General features: G+C 33.1%; 1 protein-coding gene across 2 annotated transcripts in view; it reads left to right on the top strand.

Moving 5' to 3' along the window:
• The window catches only part of PCDH7 (protocadherin 7), a 481,400-nt gene that overhangs the window by 325,010 nt on the left and 134,088 nt on the right, over positions 1–22,302 (top strand). The window lies entirely within an intron of this gene.

The raw sequence follows: 22,302 nt of genomic DNA, 5'->3' as shown, positions 1-22,302 counted from the left end.
TCCTGGAAAGCAACCCTTATGATGATGCAGTCTGGCAGCTGCTCTTGGACTACAGCTATATAGATCCCAAAAAGAAAATCCTTGGCACCTTCTCATAGTTTGATATCAGAATTGATATGATTTAGTCCAAGGAAATTACAATAATGAAAAGGCATCACTGTCTCTTTTGCCACTGCATCCTATGGACCACAAGACCATCTTTCCATCTGATCTGAATTTGAAGATTTCCATGCATATTGTCTCAAACTCATTCAAATTATGAGCCCCTCGAGAGTAAGCTTGCTTGTTTTTTTTGTACCTCCAATATAGTGTTTTTACAGGGTAAGCACTCATTTACATGACATTTATCATATGTGAAATCAGACTGATGGTGAGAAAATTGTCATCACACACTTCTACCTTAGTAAATAACCATATCAGTTTATTTGCATTGCTGAATTTTCAGATACTTGAACCTTCCTTATCCATTTCTGTCTGCTTAATACTAATTATGACCATTAAGTTTTTAAATTTAATTTTCCCCAATTCCATTTAAAATAATTTTTGAAATTCATTTAAAATTTTTTGAGTCCTGAAATCTTTCCCTCCCTCCTTCCTCCCCTGTACTGAGATGATAAGCAATTTGATGCAGATTTTACATGGACAATCATATAATTTTTTCCCTAAAAGTCATTTTGCAGAAGAAAACTCAAAGAAGGATAAAATGAAGAAAGAAAGTGAAATATAGTATACTTTGGTCTGAATTTAGACTCTATTAGTTCTTTCTCTGAAGGCAAAGGGCATTTTTCATCATGAGTCCTTTGGAAATGTCTTGGATCATTGTATTGCTGAGAATAGCTAAATCATTCACAGTTATTCATTTTATAATATTGCTGCTACTCTGTACAATATTGTCTTGGTTCTGCTCACTTCACTACACTGCAGTGCATGTAAGTCTTTACAGCTTTTTTTCTGAAATCATCCTGCTTGCCATTTCTTATAGTACAGTAGTTGCCACTGACCATTTGAAAGACAAAAAAAATAAAATAAGAAGATCAGTTGGAATGTAGATTTTATTTTAGCTCCAGATCATGCTTTTAAGAATTATTAGATTAACCTGATCCTCATTTATTATGAGCAGTAGGTCAATTCTAGAAAAACATGGAATGACCTGTATGAAAGTATGAAGTGTGAAATGAGCAGAACAAAGAGAATCTTATATACAGCAACAGAAATCTCTCTTGAAAAACGACTTGTGTATGTCCACCTCCAGAGAAAGAATCGACAAACACAAATAAGACATGGTTTTTATATATACCTTTTTGTCAAATGATGCCTTCTCTAATGGGAGGAGGGTAGTGAGTGAACTGAGTATTTTAGTGTAACAAACAGAAAATTTTAAATAAAAAAGTGACTGGGTGAATTAGTAATAATCCAAAGGATCATCAAAGATCTAGACCATCTGTTAGGCTTGATGTCATGAAAACAATCATTTTTTGTTCAGTCATTTGGTTGACCCAGACACTGGGAAGAATGAATCACCTGCCTTAGCAAATCATCAATTGAGCCATAGCTTTGCCTAAACTCAATTCCAGATGTGCATTAAAAATTCGGATGTGCAGTAGAATAAAAAGTTTCATGGACTAAAACCTAGCCAACACTGTGACTCTGGCTCAATTCTCAAAGGTGAAAGAATCTTTATGGACTATACCAGTTACAAATGTGCCTTTCCACATATGATTGTGTAGGCAGTCTCTCTGTTCATGAGGAGACTATAAATCCCACACATATTGCTGCCCTTTGAATATAAAGCAGACATAGTTCAGGGAAGGAAGATGTGTTTTATTCATTTAGTCGCATCAAGTAAGATTGAGTAAGAAGATGAGGCACAACTTGGGAGTGACTATGATTAGGAAGAAGTCCTTTCATTTACTGTTTCCTTATGTATTGAATGAAGATAGCTGCATCCTTACTGTCTCTGGTTGCCTTGAAAAGACATTGACTGTTATAGCTGGCAAATTTTAACTAACTAGAAATATACCCAAGAACATAGCAGTTACTGAGGTAGAAGACAGATCATCAATCATAGCTACTGATTTCTGGTCTTTATGACTCCCCCTAGTACTGGCAAAAATCACATCTAGTATAAAACACTGTTTAGCTCAAAGACACAGCAGAAGCTCTTCTAAAAAAATAGAGAAAACACTTACATTCATGTTCTAACTCCTCCTTTTTTCCCACTATCTTATGTAGCTCTTCCCTGTATCATGCCCTAAAACTATCTCCTCCCTTAACTACATCCTCAACTACAATGTGGGACTATTTTACTTACCATACATCTAAAAACTATTGGGAAAAATGTTGTTTTCCCCCATTTTTTTTGACAAGGTCCTGCCAACAAACCTATAATGCTGCCTCTTCATCAGCCAATTCTTTACAAAGGGACAAGGAATCCCAGTACTATTCAGAGGTGTCCTTCCTATCCTCTCCCCAATGAGGTATCTTTAGACCCAAGTTAGTTCTTGCTGTGCCTACCTCAGTCACGGTAGCCCTTTATCCTATTTTATCTGTTGACCAGTAGTATCAAAATCAAAGAGAAACTGGGGCTACAAAGCCATAGATAAGGATTCCTGCAGACAACATATTGACCTAGAAAGCCACATATTGATATTATTTATGGTTTATTGTATTTTGTTTATTTTTTAAATATTTATTTGGATATTGCCTTTTAATCTAGTTCAGGCCACAGTCATTACTATTGTGGGCCCCATGTGGCCCTCAGGCTACTTGTTTGATACCTCTGCTCTTGACTACTAAAATACGTAAAAGATGAAAAAAAGATGAAATAAAATATACGAAAGTTCCAGTTATTCCACAGTACTAGAACTATGAGGAAACTTGAACCTATATCCCCAAAGTATGCCCCATCAGGATAGTGGAAGTCATTAGCCTAGAAAACAGAAAACTTAGAAGAAATTATTTTCTATCTTCACATATTTTAAAGTCTGTCAGAGAATATAAAATAGATTTATTTTACATATTTCTTAACCAATATTGTGTGCAATAAGAAGATAATAATTTTAAGAGTTTAAAGGTTCATTATTACTAATTCTTTTTTGTTATTATTGTTGTTCATTTAGAATTTTTTTCAGTGTAACAATTCTTATACTATCCATATAATCTCTTACTTTATTGTTGTACTTTTTTTAATATTTACTTTTAGTCTTAGTAATAACTCTTAAGACAGAAGGCCAAGAGTTAATAGAGTTAAGTGACTGGCCCAAGGTCATAAAGCTAGGAAATTCATGAGGCCAAACTTGAATTCAGGTTTTCCCAACTCCAGGCCTGGTACTTCTGTTCATTGAGCCACCTAGCTGCCCTTATAGTCATTTTCAATAAGTAAATAGACAACATTTTCTGAATCTTGCTTGCCTCCATTCTTCAAAGATTCTCCTGCTGCCTCATCCATCCTCCTGGCCCTTTTCCATAGTTCAGGCAAGTTAATGTTATAGCATGAAGCAGAAATATAATAAAAATGATCTTTTTTAAAGAATTCTAATCAAAATGGCTCCTTCTGTTTTTGACCCTGTTCTCATTGCCCTTCCTTACTCTTCTGAAAGCTACTGTTTGGGTTTGAAGGTGCCATGAATAATGACTACTTAATGGAGAATATCACAGTCTCCAAAGATTTACATCCGTGAGACAGTAACTGAGATTCACAGTGAGTAGGATTAGGATGTAACAGAGTACCACTAGATGATCACACAGGACACGTGGCACAGGAGGGAAGATCAGAAAAGAGAAAGACTAGAAATAAAGCTGCGTCAGTCATGTAGCAAAAGGAAGAAATGATCAGTTGTTGGCCTTGTGTTTTACTGGTAAGTACACATGCAACATCAAAATATCTATGAGAAAATGAATAAATAGCCCAATGAGTGGATTCACAGTGGAAAGCTGTAAGGAAGATAAGTCACTATTGATCCTTTCATGGGTCAAGCTTTTAAGCTTAAAACTGGATTAGAGATGCCCCAATTTTATAAATTAGATTATACATGTATGATAAAAATTGTGTCATCAATTAAAGCTTAAAACTGCCCTAAGAAAATTAAATGCTGCCTGCATAGAGGACAACTAGGTGGCTCAGTAGATAGAGAACAATGCACAGAGATGGGAGGTCCTGGGTTCAAATTTGACCTCAGACACTTCCTAGTGGTGTGACCCCAGGACAGACACTTTATTCCATTTGCCTAGCCCTTACCACTCTTCTGCCTTGGAAGCAATATTGATTCTAAGGGGAAAGGTAAGGGTTTTAAAAATATTGCCTACTTTTAGGTTCTGCCTCACTCTTCACTGTCTTTGTTCCATCTTCCTTTAATTGCATAATATTTTATATGAATTTTCTCAAAAGCATATGCATCCAATTTAGGGAAAGGAAATTCCCCATGATAAAATATTATTTATCCTGTTTTCTTAACCTTCCCACCCCCATTACTATACTTCCCCAGTGTTTCTTCACTTCTTCAACTGTCCTTTTAATCCCAGTTGGAGACTAACAGTTCCTCCTTCGTCTTCCTTGGAAATTCATCATCCCTGAAAGTATGTAGTCCTCAGCTGATTCTCATACAGTACACCTCTGTAGTGAAAGACAGTGATGCATAGTGGATGGAATTGACATTGGGGTCAGGAAGACCTGGTACTGAAAAATCCTGACTAGGACCCTGGGCAACTTCCTTTAACTCTCATTGCTCATCTAGACAACAGTCTCTAGAGCTAAAAGTTAAAGAGAAAATGGGTAGAAGGAGTTTCCTCCCTGTGACCAATGAAATCAGAGGTCCAATCCCTTGCTTCTATTTATTTATAGTATTTGATCTATTTCCCACTGAAAACCTTGAATGTAGCCAGACAGTGGGCCTCCATCCCACCCCAGGATTAAATAAGTCAAAAGCATTATGAATGCTGGCACCTTTTTATAACTCATAGCTTTCAGTGCCAAAGAGTGTCACATTTATCACTACAAAGCTGGGCTTGGAGTCAAGAGGGACTTGAATCTGAGCCTGGACTTCGAATATTTACTAGTTGTATAATCCCAGGCAAGACATTTAATATTTCTGAGCCTCTGTTTACATATCTGTAAAAGGGGGATAAAAATATCTGATGTATCTAATTGATCAGATGAAATAATGTCCTTGAAACATATTATAAACCTTAAAGCCAAGCTTCTTAAACTTATGTACACGAGTGCATGCATGTATATATGTAGGTTTCCATATACACCTTAAACTCCTTTGGGACTTTCGTTAAACTTACAGATTTTTCTCAGAATAAAACATTTAAATTCATGAAATTTATAGGATTAAAAAGGAAACCATTTCTATTGAAATATTTAACAAAATATCCAAAAGCAAATTCATGAACTCCAGGTTAAGAACCCTTGCCTTAAAGTATGGCATTCATTTCAACTACCCATCTCCATCACCATCATCACTGTTAATATTATTCCTTCAACTAATATTTCTTAAGTATTGAATATACACTGGTCCCCAATGGTGGGCACTAGGGGCAGATTATAAAGATTAGAAATGGTCCTTCCTCTTACAAGACTTAGGAGGAGGCACAAAAACGGGGGAAGTCATGAATGTTGGACAGGTAGGCTGGATTAAACTCAGGGGACTTGATTTCAAGTCCTCCCTCTAGTTTTTCATATATAAAATCAAGGATAGATTTGTCAACCTAAAGAAGACTACCAGAGTAGCAATAATAAGTGGTGTTTAATCCAACCAAGAGATTGTAATATGGGGTCACCACACTGCACCAGAGTACGGGAGTACCCAAGAAAGGCAGAGGGAACAGGGTTAAAAAGTCACATAGGAAGCCCAGCCTGGAGAAGCTATTACATAAGTTGTTTCACATAACATTCTAAAGTCCATGAAGGAAGACACTTGGAGGGGCAGCCACCAGCTGGGAAGACAGGGAGTGGTATGCACCATCAGGCAATTCATGGCTGTGGGAATAGGCAAAATCAGGTCATACTCAGCAGCCACATTCAACAAATGAGATGATTCCTTAAGTCTCTTTTAACGTTTAACTCCCATGATTCTGTGCATATACAGATAATGTTAGTGTTGTTTTAATAATAAAAAATACAATTTTATATTGGGTAGTGGTAGGAATAGTAGACCACGAAACACTTCCAGCTAAAATTCAAAATTCAAAGTGATTTTCATCCTTGTGAATTTTTTAAAAATGCCTTTATATATAAATTTCATGCTTATTGTAACCTTTACTGTACTAAGAAAAAATATGGTAAGAGCTGAAGAAATCTATATTGAAGTTTTGAAGTTACTGTGATCTAGAAAACTTGCTGATAAAGTACTAAATAATCCTTCCTAGCTGGATTCTCCACCCTCTTTCTTTAAGAGACTCTCCATTTCAAATTTGGAGACTTGAGCATGAAAAAGAATTCAAAACATAAAAAGCCTCTAGGCAGACACTGTTGTGTCCAGACTTCCTGGGAGTCTGATTCATTTGCCTTTCTTGTAGTTTCTTTTCTCTTTTCTCTTTTCCCTTTTCATTGCACTTTCAGAAGAAATCAAAGCGACATTTAATTCAAAAAATGCAGTAGTCAAAACAAAGTTGTAAACTAACAGTCATGTGACTTAAAATAACCTTATTCAAGGGTCTGTGCAAGACTAGATAAGTGCCTTGCATGAGCAGTTTATAAAAGATATTTTTAACTGAGGACTAGCTAATGCTTGTTTCTTTTCCCCAAAAATCAAAGATATTTTCCCCATATGTCAAATCAATATAATTATAGCATATTGGGAAAAAAAAAGATTAACCCTGTAATCAGATGAATACTTTTATGTCCCACCCCGGGGTTGCACATAGTTATAATTTCCCTTTCTAAAATGACAGATCTTTGAACATAGATATTTAACTAATTTCACTGAGTTTCTTAGGAATATTCAGAAACACCACAAAGTAGTTTCCTTAAATTCCTTTTAAATACTCTTTCTAACATTTTTTCCTCCCTTGGTCTTACTAGATCATATCTTGTTTTGTACTGAATAGAATATCTAATAATGAATAGAAGGAAAGTATTTGGATTTTCTGTCTAGTCAACTCCTTTCTTTAGCCTTTCACTGGGTTTAACCATGATCATGTCTAGAGAAAATTTTGAAAAGCACAGGATTTGTTTTTCATGCCCAGTTTTTTGCTTCTACCCTTTTGCTTTTATATATTCTAAGTATTATATAAAACCTTATAAAGTCACAATATACATATATACATTAATGTAAATTCCTTGCAAAAATAGGGATTTCAAGATTGTAGACTGTTAGATCTGAAAGGTTCTTAGATATTGTGTCATTTTAATATGTTGCCTCAACCAATGATGTATTCATTTTAAGATCTCCTATTTGGCCCAAACCAAAGTTAGGATTCTCTTCTTGTTCAACTCAAGCATCAATAAGATAGGTGGGAAAGGTATTTTTGTAGGTCGCCCGACCTTATTGTTATAGGTGGGTAGTACAGTACTAGACCTAACGTTAGAACTGAGTTCAAATTTGCCTCAGACATTAGTTTTGTAACCTTTGGCAAGTCATTTGTTCCCCACCTCTCAAAGTTATTGTCAGGAAAACTTGCATACTTATAAAATGTTTTGCAAACTTTAAAGCACGATAGGATTGCTACTTATAATAATAATTGTTATTATTGCTTTTACTACAGTCATTAAAACACGCTGGAAGTCAGCTATGGATCATATTTTTAGGAGCAATGAAAAAGCCAGCTCTTGGAAGAACTAATCCACATCTAGATTTTAGAAGTTCATTTCAACTCAGTCTACTCAGAGTCGATCTAAAAATCTTGGTTTTTTTACCTGATTACCTGGTGTTAAAAATAATATGAAAGAGTTATCTAATCAGATATGCCCAAATTGTGTGCAATGTTGGTGCCAAATAGTACATGTTCTTCAAGGACCTTTGCAGTTAATCAGTAACTATGAACTTGAATCATGCTAGCCTGGCTTTTGAGGACTCTGGAAGTAACCCTGGTTACCTTTGTGCTATAATAGGATTCTCATTTAGAAACTGTTTCCCCATTTATTTAAATATGACTTTTCCCTCCTCTCTTGTATCTCTATAGAAAATCAAGCTTGATACATTCTTATGTCTTTATATATCTCATTTCATCATCCTCTTCTCAGCCTTTTCAGTCTGTCTATAAGGAGTGATCATAAAGAATTAATCAAGCTGAGTGGCAAACAGTATGTTGTCTTATAAAGAGCTGCTCTAAGTCTCCGTGTGTGTGTGTGTGTGTGTGTGTGTGTGTGTGTGTGTGCGCGTGCACGTGTGAGTGTTGGAGGAGAGGGGTGAAGGACTTATGGAAACAGATGCATACCTAAGATATTCACTAAAAAAATGGCAAAAATCTTTTGTTATACATTAAGAGCATATGACAAGTCTTGTGCAAGCTTGTACTCAGACAGAAGAAAGTATATTGAATTGCTTTTTCATTCAGTATGTCATGTGAAATATGGACCTATTCTTGGAATTCAGTCTGGTTCCTAATTTCAAGATGGATTGTTGAGTTGGGGTATTTTGGCTCATTCCCAGCACTCTAAGTAACTAAGAAAAACAGGACTTAAGAGGAGATTTTTAACAGTGCCCTTTCTTTCTAATTAAAGATATGGGCTTAACTTTCCATATGTTAAATCAGCATGATTACAGCATTCTGGAGGAGAAAGAAAAATGATGAGGTAATAACCTCCAGAGGAATGGTTGGTACTTCATTTGCACTCTTGGAAATGATCAAAGAATAATAAAATTTAATTCATTGTTATTTTCCACTTACCTTTCCTCTTTACATATTACATTGCCGCCACATTCCAAAAGAGTCTAATTTCGTCTTCTAGAATGAAAGTGATTCAATTTCTGGATTCAAAGTGAATCTAAAACTTATTGTCCAGTTTTGTTTACAAAAATAGTAAAGTGGTTAATGTGTTCTTAAACTATTTTAATTTGTACCACTACCATATTATATTGTTAAATACTAATATAAAGGTAAATTGTATTTATATACTAAGCTACTAAAAATCTTGTTAGCATATACAAATTTATTCAGTTCTATTTTCCCAGCGAACTTCTGATGTTTCTAATTAGCCCAAAGGGAGACTTTTTCCTTACAACATTTTACATTTTGGTTAATTATTTTAATAATATACCTATTTAGTTAGTAATTTTAACATATCATATAGACTCTGTTGGCATTCTGGTGGAATTGTAAGGAATTAGCACTATGAAGCCTATTCTATTTCAAGCAAAACAACCTTTACATTTAAAAAAAATCAATATGTAAATAACAAATCCTTCCTCAGAGAAAATGAATAAAGGAGATCAAGAAAAACATTTTAAAATCAAACTTAGAACTGTATCCATATTTAACCTGCATGGGACTCCAGCTAAGCTTCATTGGCTGTTCTAGAGAAAACACCAATTTCTTGACTTGATCATTTTTGCAGGAATTTAAGGTATCTAGAAAAGTCTAGCATCAGCTTCCTTTAAGAATTAGTGAATGAATTTACTGGAAATACAATCTGTTACCCACTTAGCAGCCAATGTGATCTTCTTCTAGTGCAACTCTGAGCATATTAAGCCCCTTATTCAATACACTCAAATATTATATCTGGGGTCCAACCTATGTTTAGTATTAAATTGTATTTAATTGTCTAGAATATTTTCTTTGTTCACCTCGACCTTCTGATTCCCCTGGAAGTGTCTTTTTTCTTCCTCTCCTTTCTTGTCTTCCTTGACCTCTCCACATTTCTCTTCTTTCTTCCTCTCACTCTCTTTTCATCTTTCCCTCCCTCCTCCTCTCTTTTGCTCTCTCCTTTGCCCTTCTTCCCTGCTCTCTCTTTTTTCTCTCCCCCTCTTTTCTATCCTGATCCCCTACCCCAACAATTTTTCTTCTTAGAACTCAAAACCAAAAGTTCTGGCTATGGTGAAATCCATTATTTCTGGGTAACACTGGTAAGTATAGGGAGAACTGACACCTTGGATGCTATTAAGTGACAAGTTTTAAAAATATATCATTTTATCTTAGCCGTGCTTGAATTGAATAACAGCTATTTAAGATAATGTAGAAATATAGAGTCTATATTTTGTCAGATAGAGATACTTCAATTATGTTACTGACCACTGACATTTATAATGCATCTACAAAATGGATGCTTCTATGAAAGCAACAATTATTTAAGGACAGTCTTCAAGCTTATAGGAAATGTTAACTATTTTTTTTAAATGTTGCCATTCCTAGTAGCACTTACATATTTCTTACCTGACTTCTTTTGGGGAATTTACAGCAGAAAAGAAGTCACAGTGCAGTAGAATATAATATAGATTTAAAGAACTGCTTTGGTATGTTTTACAGGCATCTGTATTTTAAATTTTTGACTTCTAAAACTTAGCTATTCCTCTGGGAGATTAATTAAAAGATGCATATATCTATATTTTTTCATTAATGCCACAAAGATAATTCAGATGTTTATTTTTGTTTTAAAATTGCCAGAGTCCTGTTACAAGAAAAGGAACTGTCTAGGAAAAAGGAATGGATATTTTTTCCCATTTTGTAATTCACTAGTGGAATGCATGAAATTATTTAAACACCTACAAATATGCTTATATCCCATAAAATTCCAATGTGTTCCAGTGGCATTTATATTGTAACCTGCCATAGGTTAAGAAATTCCTCCTCAGCTCCCCACCTGTGTTTTCTAGTTTAAGCTATAATTTGTAGCAAATTATATGAGGAATGAATTAGTACCTTGTTTGAACAAGGTATGTAACAAAGCTCATCTTTAAGGATGTGAAACAATGCTATTAGTATAATTTATTATTGGGGAGCATACTACATTTTAAAATTAATTCTGTAGTATTCATTACAGGATTAAAATCATGAGGTTGAGTTTATGAAGAATCATTATTACATGAAAGTAGGTAGTGGCCTCTTTAAATAACGTGACAGAATTTTAGCCAAAAAGATCAAATGGAGCTAAAAGCAATTTTACAAAGAATGCTTGGAATGCTGCTATTAAAGATTGAAATCAGTATGTGCGTCTTTTACTGGAGAATTCAAAACACAAGTGAGACACTTAGTAATGACATTTATTTGGCTGTTATTCTGAATGTTAGATGAAGCTCTCTTCTATATCCAAAAGGTAATAACTTAAAAGTTTTATAAAAGGACTCATTTCTATGAGCTTTTGTATTGTAAAAGGCTTTTCTACAACACAGTGAGTATTCAGCAGGGGGAGAAAGAGTTTCAGTTCAGCCAGTTGGAGAAGCATCACATTTCTTCTGCCATTCAATGCTGATTTTTATCTCTAACAAGAAGATTTTCTGCCTAAAATATCCTAAATGAGGGCAAATTTAATTCTGTGATTTCCTAATGATATACAGAAAGCTCTAAAACGTGGAATGCAAAATAGTTTCTTTGGGGAAGGAGAAATATAATTTGCTCAAATGGTACCAGAGGAAGGTTGTCCATCAGATGTCAGAAATGCATTTTCAGTTTGAGAATTTCTTTTTATTCTTTTTCTGGAAAAAAAAACACAAAACCTTCTTGCCATGATATAAATGAGCTTCCTTTTCCATCTATCTAAGCCTGAATATATGTAGATTGTTGCCCTGACTTGCAAATGAGAAAGAAGTTCAAGATTTGTTCAGTTTTTATATCTTCTCTTCATAAAGTAAGGCCGTCCACCTCCTGCTCCTGTCTTTTGCTGTCAGGAAATCAGAATGCATCAACTGAGCAAAGTATTGGTTGCCCTAATGTGCAAATAAAGAAAGTCTGGCCATTCTGGATTCTAGTCAGCACTGCATAATGAAACACCCTGTCTATGAGAGTTGTATAATACAACTTCACCCAAGCTATAGTACAGACACTGTGGTGATGATTTATAAGGTTCTTTATTCATTTTATGGTCATAATACGTAAAACTATCGCTTGAGAGGATAAGATCAAAAAGGAACTCTATGGAAGTTGGTTTGGGGAACAAGTTATTATAGAAATTATCCTGGGAAAATAGTAGATATTTCTACTAAAATGCCTTTTAAAACTATAATGAATGGTAGAACACAACTGCAGGAAGAGGTAATTGTCAGTGCTTGAATGTATTAAAATCTAATTTCAGTTCAGTTCTGTGGTATTAATTATAATCACATGCACACTCATTTATTTGTAATCCTTACTGGTATTATAAGGTTACCAGGATATTTAAGCTTCCAGCAACAGAATGAGTGAGAATGTGGTGGCCAGTGCAACATGAGCCATTACATTATAAACAATTAAGATAACTCAAGTCCAGGATTCTGGTGGCCAAATGCAGTCAATTATTTTAAAAGTATAATGAGATATTTTCTAAAAGTCCATGTGTTTTAAAGTTAAATCTCCTAATAGGCAAAATTTACAATTTCTTTTATAGTTTTAAGTTCATATACATCCCGTATCTGAATCCCTGTGTGACTTACTATTTGTCTGGCTATAATTGGTAATGTAATATCTCCATATTCAAGAGTATTGAGTTATAAGAATAAATGGGAGATTGAAAACTACTTTGCACATATAATACTTTGAGTTAGATTCCTTTTAGGAAAAAAAAAGCCAACCCGTAATATAACTTTTCAAAAGACCCTTTATTTAAGAATTTATTTTTGAATATTGTATAATTTTTACAGTTTTAATAAAAAAACTTTTGATATAACTAATTAATTGAGATTGAGTCATGTTCATAATATCATCTTTTACTAGGAACATTGCAGAATGAGGACTTTAATTTTTGTTTATGAAGTACAGGATTTGTTTTTTTAATACTTTAATTATATTGAATTTTGTATCCGTTCATTCAAAATAAAAAAGAAAAATGTAGAAAATTACCTAGATAATTGCATCTGAAGTAATATCTAAAATATTTCTTTGATTCACACAAAACTTTTGATATGAAGTTTGTATTAACATTGTGGCCATGGAGACCAAGTATGGTGAAAAGCACTTCATTTTTATGAGGTTCTAAATGATGAAGTATCCTGACATAAGTAGACAGTTTCAAAGAGGTTAAATCAGTTGTTTAATTAAGTAACCTTGAGAAAAAAAATCATTATCAAGTTGTTTTCAATATGTTCCTCATCAACATCATTGCCTCCCCTTCATCCTATCACACTTTTTTTTGTTATCACAAGTTTTTCAAAACATTTTGCAAGCATTACCTCACTTAATCGTCATTGTGACCTTATAAGTCTAGATATTCTCTTTTTAAAGAGGAAGAAAATGGGTCTATGAGAAAGTAAAATGACTTTCCTGAGGTCACATAGGTAGTAAGTGACTGAGGAAAGATTCCTTTGAAGTTTTCTGGCACCCCAGGAGAAATGGTCTCCAAACTGGGGCATGTGGGGATATTGAGTCAGAAGATGGGTCATGCTCCACCTTCTAAAGGAATATCAATTACAGAGTATTTCTCAAATGGACAACCAACTCCTTTTACCAATTATTACCCAGTGTGCATAAGCACACAACACACACACCTACATACACATACTCATACACTCTCATTCTTATTCCTGTACCATTCCTGGCTAACTCCCTTATAAATTACAAACTCCTCTCTTTCTGTACCAGATGCTCCTTGTTGTTTCCATTTTGGGAGATTATCATATTGTCCCAGTTATGTGCAAAACCTCTGCAGTTCTCTAGTCTCATTAGATAAAATATTCCATCTACCTGCAGGATAAACATTCCCTTCCCCGCAGATACTATGCTCAGGAATGGTATCTGGTGAATAAAAACATTATCTACAGAGGTTTTGCTTTTTGTGGGAGGGAAATGATTTTCCATATTGAAATTCATATCCTTAATAAGCTACATTTATCTAATTAAATTAGTAATTTATTAATAATACTTATTTACAAGTATTTTCCACACAGATATTTTTTAAAGTGAAATGATTACAAACTCACTCTAGCATGTAATCACTGTACAAGTGGCAGTTGGTCACTGTAATTAGATGGTGAGTGACCATGAAAATCTTTTGAACTACAGAGAGGTCCACAGGTTATTTTGTGGCAGAGTGCTTAAAAGAATTATTTAACTCAAAGATGAATAGAACATTTTTCTTCTACAAAAAAGATGAGTTAAATATGATGACCTTTTCTGTGTTAAGTGCTTGTCAGTATTAGTTATGCCACTAACAGATATTTAAAAAAACAAACACACATTTAAACTGATTCTTTGAGTTAAAGTTGATGCTTTAACAACAATAAATGAGAAAATAGCTATTTTCCTTTAATACAAATTACTTATATATTCCATTTTTTGTTGCCTACATTTATCAAAGCAGATATATCTCTTCCCACATTCTGCACTCAGAGAGGAATTTCTTATAAGTAACTGCTTTAAAAAACAAAACAAAACAAAAAACTGTACTATGAACAAATTCTTTATTGTTTACCAAATTTATAAAAAACATTTTGAAAACAGATGTTTTGAAATGTTTTCATCATTATATGATTTTGTTACCAAACATTATATAAATGTGTCACCTAAAAACTCTCTTGTTTGCATAATTTAAAAAAAACAACAACCTGGGAACAGAATTTTCTAACATATAAAAATCTTTCAAATGAAAAGTTTCATGAAGTTTTATGTGATTTGTTAAAAATATAAAAAACATAATAACTTTCAATTAATTTATACAGACAAATTGACAACAAGAAAGGTGGAAATATAGAAACTGGACCTTTATATAATTTATGCATGAGGCTAAAAATGTGCATCATGATGAAACAGGTGTAGCCATGATGTGGTAATTCCATTAGAACTAAAATCTTTTCTGTTATCTTTTTCATCTATGACAACCTTTAAAGCCAAGTATCAGAATAAACTAAACTAATGAATAGTAGCATGTGTATATGTGTTTAAATACAAATTATACATGTGTTTACATACATATTTACACACATGTGTTTACATAGACATATATACGAATGTATGTATATATAACTGATAAGACTGAACAATGAAAAAGGTTTAGAGACCACTATTTGCTAATGTATTTCAGAATTCACATGGTGAATATTTAGTGAATATGTCAGACTTTACTAAGTACTATGGCTGATATAAAAGATATTTTTTTAGAGAAAATATGCCAGCATTCAAAAACTTCAGTGGTTGGTTGGGGAGACTCATATATTAAAAACAACAACGATGACAACAAATAAAAATAAATCAAGGAAAGAGTTAGCAAGCAGATGATTATATAATCTCACAACTTGAAAGGATTTTTGAGTCTTTTAGAGTAATTCATCCCATTGTAATTAATGGGTTATACAACAAAGAACTGTGTCTGTTTTGAGAGTATGCAAATTAAAGCATTAATTGAGTTGAAGAGGACTTCTTGAATTGCCAAAGAAGCTCAAAAATGTCTAGAGATACTGGGATTGGGGTAGCACTTCTTTATAGTGAAAGTAGTAGAGTTTCATCATGTAGTTGAACTACTTCTGTAATGTTATATGTTAATGTGGTTGTTTTTTTTTTCTCCAATAACCTTCAATTAAAGAAATGCTCTACTCTTGTCTTCAAATCACAAATGTGAGATTAAACTAATCCCTTTGGAAAATAGGACTTTTTACAGAGTAGTAGCATGGAAAATTTAGATATAAGTACCTAAAGCCATTTTGTATTTATTGTAATTAGAACTAAAAGAGAAATTAGCAAGTTTAATAGTCCTAAAACTTGTTATTTGTGAAACACTCTGGTGTAATGGAGATAATACTGGAGCTGGCATCAGGAAAACATCCTTCAACTAATGCCTCTGATACAGGCTAGCAGAATGACTAGGAGAAAATCAGTAACTCTCTAAGATAGTAATGTAAAGAGGAAGTAAAAGGGTTTTCCAAACTCACAGTGTCCTAACTGAATTAAATCACAATTCTCTACTGAGCTTTGCTACATCAAAGTACTACATTTTTTTTATTTAAAGTCTTGTCAGTTTTGAACTTTATAAATATTTGGATATTTAAGTTAGTGAAATATCTGAAGAAGATTATCTATTTATTATTTAATATGGTAATATGGTAATGAAACCCATGCTCTAAATTCTAAAATATTAGCTATGTATTTATATGTCATCAATTGCATGTTTCGCATTTATGTTAAGATTAATTTAAAAAGATATGACTTGGGAAGTATTTCTGAGAGGAAAATGATTGAGTAAATCCAAATAATGTTACAAATGTTTTATACCCAGATTTATTTACAAAACAATACTTGCTATGTTAGGCTCATACCATGGGCTTCTAGGGATAAAACCAAACCACCAGGACAATTCCTCCTGGTTTTTTTGTTTTGTTTTGTTTTTGTTTTTGGTATTCTGAAATTACTTTTTCCTTGTTTCTCTATTCATAGAGTTCTGAACACATTTCAGGTCCAAGACATACCATAAAAACTCAGTACTTAACTACCTTGTTTTCTCTTTTTTAATAATCAGTGTGACACACTTTTACCTGCCCAAATTATAACTTATATACCCCTAGAGAGGGCAGTGGGCCTAATGGAGAGTCAGGACTCCTGTGTTTGGCAAGAGATCTGTAGATATGTGATCCTGAGCCAGTCCTTTCATACCATGAAGTCTCAGCTTTCCTCATCTGTAAAATGAAGACGATAGTGCTTGAAAAGCACATTGTGATCTGATGTTTCTCCATAATTTTTTTAAAGCAAACTTTCCATAATGAGCAATTTTTTTTTCTAATTGGGACTTTGTAAATCTGAATCCAAGTTGCTCAGATTTCAAATAATATATTTATACTCATTGAAATTTATTTAGACTTCACATCCTGCACCCTATTTGCTTGCCCTACCATGCTTTCTTTCATCCTGCATTCCATGACTAAGGTGGTATTAATTCCACTGTTCATTCACTTATAGTTCATTTGGCTGCCATGGTTGATGGTCTAAGAATTGCTTCTTACCTTCTAAACTGAAAATGTGCCTGGGGCTAAGGATAGGAATGAGACAAGGAAGAAAGGAATTTCCAACCTTTCAGGGTTTATCAAAGTGCTTTCTTGTGGGTTTGCTTATCTCATTTGGGAAGTTCTTAGATAGATCACCAGAAGACATTCTTTATTCTATCCCCAGTTAAAGAAATAAGCCCTTGATATAAAAAACAAAAAAAAAACAACAAAAAAACAGATTATTGGGTTTTCATTTTATTTCACCAAGATACTATAACTACAGGCCAAAACAAAACAAAACACCCTATAAAAAGATGTCTATTATTCAGTACTCTCCTTGGAAACTAAAAGCAATAGCCAAATTTCCAATCTACACTTCCACTTCAGCTTTAATGCTGATATAATAATTGTAAAAACAGACTGAGAAAGCAAGGAATGAAGGCAGTCTCAACAGATATGACCTCACTTTGGACCAATTCTAAATCTATATGATAATCTGTCTTTCACCACAACTCACTGTCAACTCCCTGGGAGGTTCATAAGTGTTTGTATTAATGTTTCTTCAAGGTTGCAGTCATTAATCTCCTTCCTCCAGGACCACTGTCTGGGTGCAGAGAGGCACTCTGCAATCATAGTTAGATAAACAACTCTCCAAAGGCCCCACAGTGATAGCAAAACCCAGTTCCTTTAGGCACTCCTCAGGTGACTCCCCTGCCTTTCATCCAATTTATTGTCAAAGGGCAATATCTCCAAGAAGTCCAACCGAGGCACAATGTAGATTCAGAAGCTGAATTGAAATAGTTTTAAAGCTATGTTTCCTTAGCAGTATTAGCTAAACAAGCTAAGATATTGCCAATCAGCAAAGATGCTGTGACTATTTAAAGAAAAAAATATAACCCAGATATAAGCTTTAGTATTTGCCATTAATGCTGGCTGTTCGTTAGGGTATTGAAGGTCTGTACATTTTCACAACATTATATCCACCTTGGAATTACACTGATTTCTAGCTTGTAGTCATGGACAAAGACTTGTAAAAGGTCAATTTCAACTATTTTTTTAAACTGCTATACACCGAAACTCAATGAAACATTTATATCTTTTAATTCACATTTTTAATGCATCTAAAATGTTGATAGAGAATCATACTTTGGGCGACATTCTGAGTGACAGTAAGAAAAAAAAAGTTTATTATGTCTGGATTATTATTCATTTATTGAACATCACAATTTATTTATTTATATGTTATCTAAATATATATGAAGATTTTTCTTGACAGATTTACAAATATTTTGTTCATCTCTGTCTCCACATTGTAAAAATTAAAATTAATATATAATAATAACTTCAAATACATAACATCTGTATATTTATAAAGAATGTGAAATGTGGAGAGATCAAGACAGACGGGTTGAGAGAGAGAGAGAGAGAGAAAGAGTTGGATTTTTGTTACAGATGGCCAAAGTTTGAAGGTAATGGAGTCCCAATTACTAGATATGGATTTATGAGCTAGATCAGAGGCACCAACATCAAATTTTATATTTAAATTTATAGCACTCAGGTATTTGCACTCTAATGGACAACAAATGGTCAGACTTCCTCAGCTACACACAGATTAGAGATCCCTGAACAGGGGTTCAGTGTTCCTACTGAATAAGCTCTAGATTGTTAACCTCCATTGCCTTTAAGTTTTTAATTATTTTTCCCAAGTGTTCCTGTGTGGCCATATAGGTAATTAAATACATGTTGAACAGAATGGTCAAAAATTCACTAAATCAAGAGATGTTTGTTTGTTTTTACTTTCTCAATTGAATGTAATCATTTGTAAGTAATCCTAAGAATAAAAACTGACCTGATACCAATTGCAATTTATATAATCATATAAGGTGAAGAAATAACTGCATAAAATCTTTATTTTCTTGTTTACTATGGAAAACTATGGCATTTGTAGACTGCTCTTCAATATCCAGAATTATCAAAAACAATAAATCAGAGAATTTTAGAATTATATTTCACTTTAGAAATTATCTAGTCCAAGGCTTTTCTCTTGTTCCCTCTTCTTTATAAGCATATGAGATCACTAAAGGCAAGAGAAATGAAATACCTTTCTTTTTAAAAAATTTTTAATTAATTTGTCACTTTAAAGTGTTCTTTAAACTCCTTTCCTCTTCCTTTACTTCATGAGAGAAGACATTTGGCAAAAAAGATATATGTATATATGAAACTATGTCTTACTCATTTCTCTTTAATAATTCTTTCTCTGAAGGTGGATATACATAAGCCATTTTCAGACAATATTTCTATTGCTCTGATACTATTCTCTTGATTCTTCTCATTTCACTCTTCATGATTTCATAAAGATCTTTCCAAAATTAATTGCTGATTATTTCTTATATCACAGTAGTATTCCATTACAAACATATGCCACAATTTGTTTAGCCATTCCCCAGTTGATAGGCATCCCTTCAATTTCCAATTTTTTGTTACCACAAATGGAGCTACTATAAATATTTTAGAACATGTAGATTCTTTTCCTTTTCTCCTCATTATCTTAAGAAATAAACCTAATAGTAGTATCACTAGATGAAAATGTATACACCGATTTAAAACTGAACATAATTGCAGCTTGCTCTCCAAAAATGGTTAGATCAATTCATAGTTCTACCAACAGTGTATTAGGGTCCGTGTTATAACACAACCCCTCCAATATTTGTAATTTTGCCCTGAATTAACACAGGAAAGTAACAGTAGAACAGGTAATAAAACTCAAGTAAGCTAACTCAAAGTCCAGAGATTTGCTTCATTACAAGATGCATATTCTTTGATTTATACACACTATGCCTCCCTTTATTTAGCTCTATGTGGCATAAAATTATGACTTAAATAATCTTATATTTTGAGGAACAATGTTTAATTTTTGTCTGAATTTCTAAAATGTTTTAATAGTTAATAATTATAAGCCTTTCAGTTTTATGTAGCAGCAGCCTTTCCTTTAAACAGCTTTTATTAGGAGGCATATTTAATGATTGTTCCTTCTTAAATATGGAGAACAACTTTCATTTTTTTTAAACTCAAAGGTGTTTTTGTACAACAGAGGCCTGATTTAACTTTACAGAAGGTACTGACATCTTTAAAAATGATCACAATTGATAGTGAATATATTTTTATTATCTGTAAATTCAGTAACGGTACCTTCAAATGTTTCACTAGTAAAGAAAAATTAAAGTGCCCTGGAAAGACTAAGAAATACCCATAAATGTGATTATGCTCATTTGATCTCTCTTCTTAGAAAAAGAATTTGTAGGGACATTAGAATAGAAAAGGAGACCTTGTAGATTTGGCAGCACCAAAACCTCTTCTCTGAAAAGCGGAGAACAATTGGTGGGTTAAATGATGCTTCTGTGCAAAAGAGATCTTCTTAAGGAAGAGTTAAGTACTTTTGATTTTTCAGTTCATGGTCTACTTCACAATGTTTATTCCTTGGTGATTAATAAAGGATATCAGTCCAATGCACAAAACAATTATTAAAAAAAGAAATTCAAGAAGTAATTTTATAACCAAATATGTATTTTTTTTAAATTTTAAGTTCAGTTTTTCAGAGAATAACTCAATAAAATATATCTTTTCAAGAAAATCTGATCCTGTTTATGATAGTGATACCATTCATCACTTTCTTGGTCAGTTTAATGAAATAATATGATTTTGTAATCTATTTTTTTCAAATTATATTCAGAAGAAGAATAAGGTTAATGTAAATTACCATGGTATTTTCTGAGAGTTTTGTATATATAGACCAGTTTTGTATTTAACATCCTGTAAAATATTCTTCCTTTAACTTTCAACTATCAAATGATAAAATAAATACCTATCAGTGTACAAACAGTGTAGGATGGTGACTCGTTTCTTAATGTAGCTGTATTAAGATTTGGAAGTAATCCAAATTCTGTAGAGGATTAGAATCATTTGAAGAGTTTTCAGCTTAAATATTTTCCTACCAATTAACCAGGAATTTTGGTGTTATGCTATTTCTCATAATCCAAAAATACCTTCATGAAATTAACAAAACTTCAGAGTTTTCTAAGCATTAGATATATCTGATATGTGGATGATGAAAGGAAAATTCAATTTGACCTCTGAAATCCATTTCAATTAAATTGAAAAAATAACTGTAAAGTGCCTACTCTTTGCAAAGTACTGTGCTATTTTTTGAAGATGAAAATGTGAATATGCCTTCAAAAATCAAAAGGACAAGAGTTATATAAAATAAATGAACACATATGCATATATATTTATAATATGTATATTTGTATGTATCATGATATCATTTCTATAACAATAGTAAGAATAATGTGGGTAAAAAAGGAGATTTGGACAGATTACCTTGAACTGTAAAAAGAGAATGGATAACATTTTCACTTGAAGAGATCCAGGAAACACTAGTTCCTGAAGTAAGTGTTTAGAATCCCTATGGAAGGCAAAAATGTTAAGCAAGTGCATTTTGGGTATGAAGAATTGATTTTTATTAATGAAGAATAGTCAGCGATGTCATATTGAGTTGAGTGAACAATTAATAATCTAGTTTTTCTAGAATGTACAGTGTTCAAAGGAGAAACAATTTGAAATAAGGCTAGAGAGATGGTTGCCAAATTTTGAATTTCTTTATCAGGCTAAATAATTTTTTTTCCTATAAAGAGTAAAAAAATTACTGAAGGCTTTTGAGTAGGTTAATGACATGGTCATACATGTTTTTATTGTAATTGTGGCAGTTGCAGTGTGGCTAGAGAAGAAGCATGTTAGAGAAATCATAATGCTATAATATATAAGATTTGACAATTGATTAGACATGGGAGTGGTAGTCAAAAAGAAAGTAAAGTTTAAAATTACTGAATTTTTGAGACTGGATAACTTGAAGAAGAAAAGTACCATCAATAGAGCTGAGAAAGTTGGGAGGCAGGATATTTTGAGAAGTTAAAATAATTATTTCTATTCACAAATTAGTGAGTTTGAGGTGCCAGTTAGTTATCTAGGTGGAGATATTTACATAGTAATTAGATATTTCAGATTAAGGTTTAGGACAAATACATTAGGGCTAGATACATAGATTTGGGAGTCATCAGCTAAGATGTAGTAATAGAATCCTTGGAAGTATATAGACAAGTCAAAGGAGAAAGTGTAAAGAAAAAGAGCCCAAAGCTGTTAATTGAGGAAGACTCACACATGGAAAATAGTAGAAGGAAATGTCCATCAACAAAGAGTTGGAAAAATAACTGATCAGTAAATATAATAGATAAGGAGAGCTAAGAAAGGACAGGGTAATGGAAACCAA

The sequence above is a fragment of the Gracilinanus agilis genome, chromosome 6 (assembly GCF_016433145.1).
Source record: "Gracilinanus agilis isolate LMUSP501 chromosome 6, AgileGrace, whole genome shotgun sequence".
Lineage (NCBI taxonomy): Eukaryota > Metazoa > Chordata > Mammalia > Didelphimorphia > Didelphidae > Gracilinanus > Gracilinanus agilis.
This window is presented reverse-complemented; position numbering and strand designations above follow the sequence as displayed.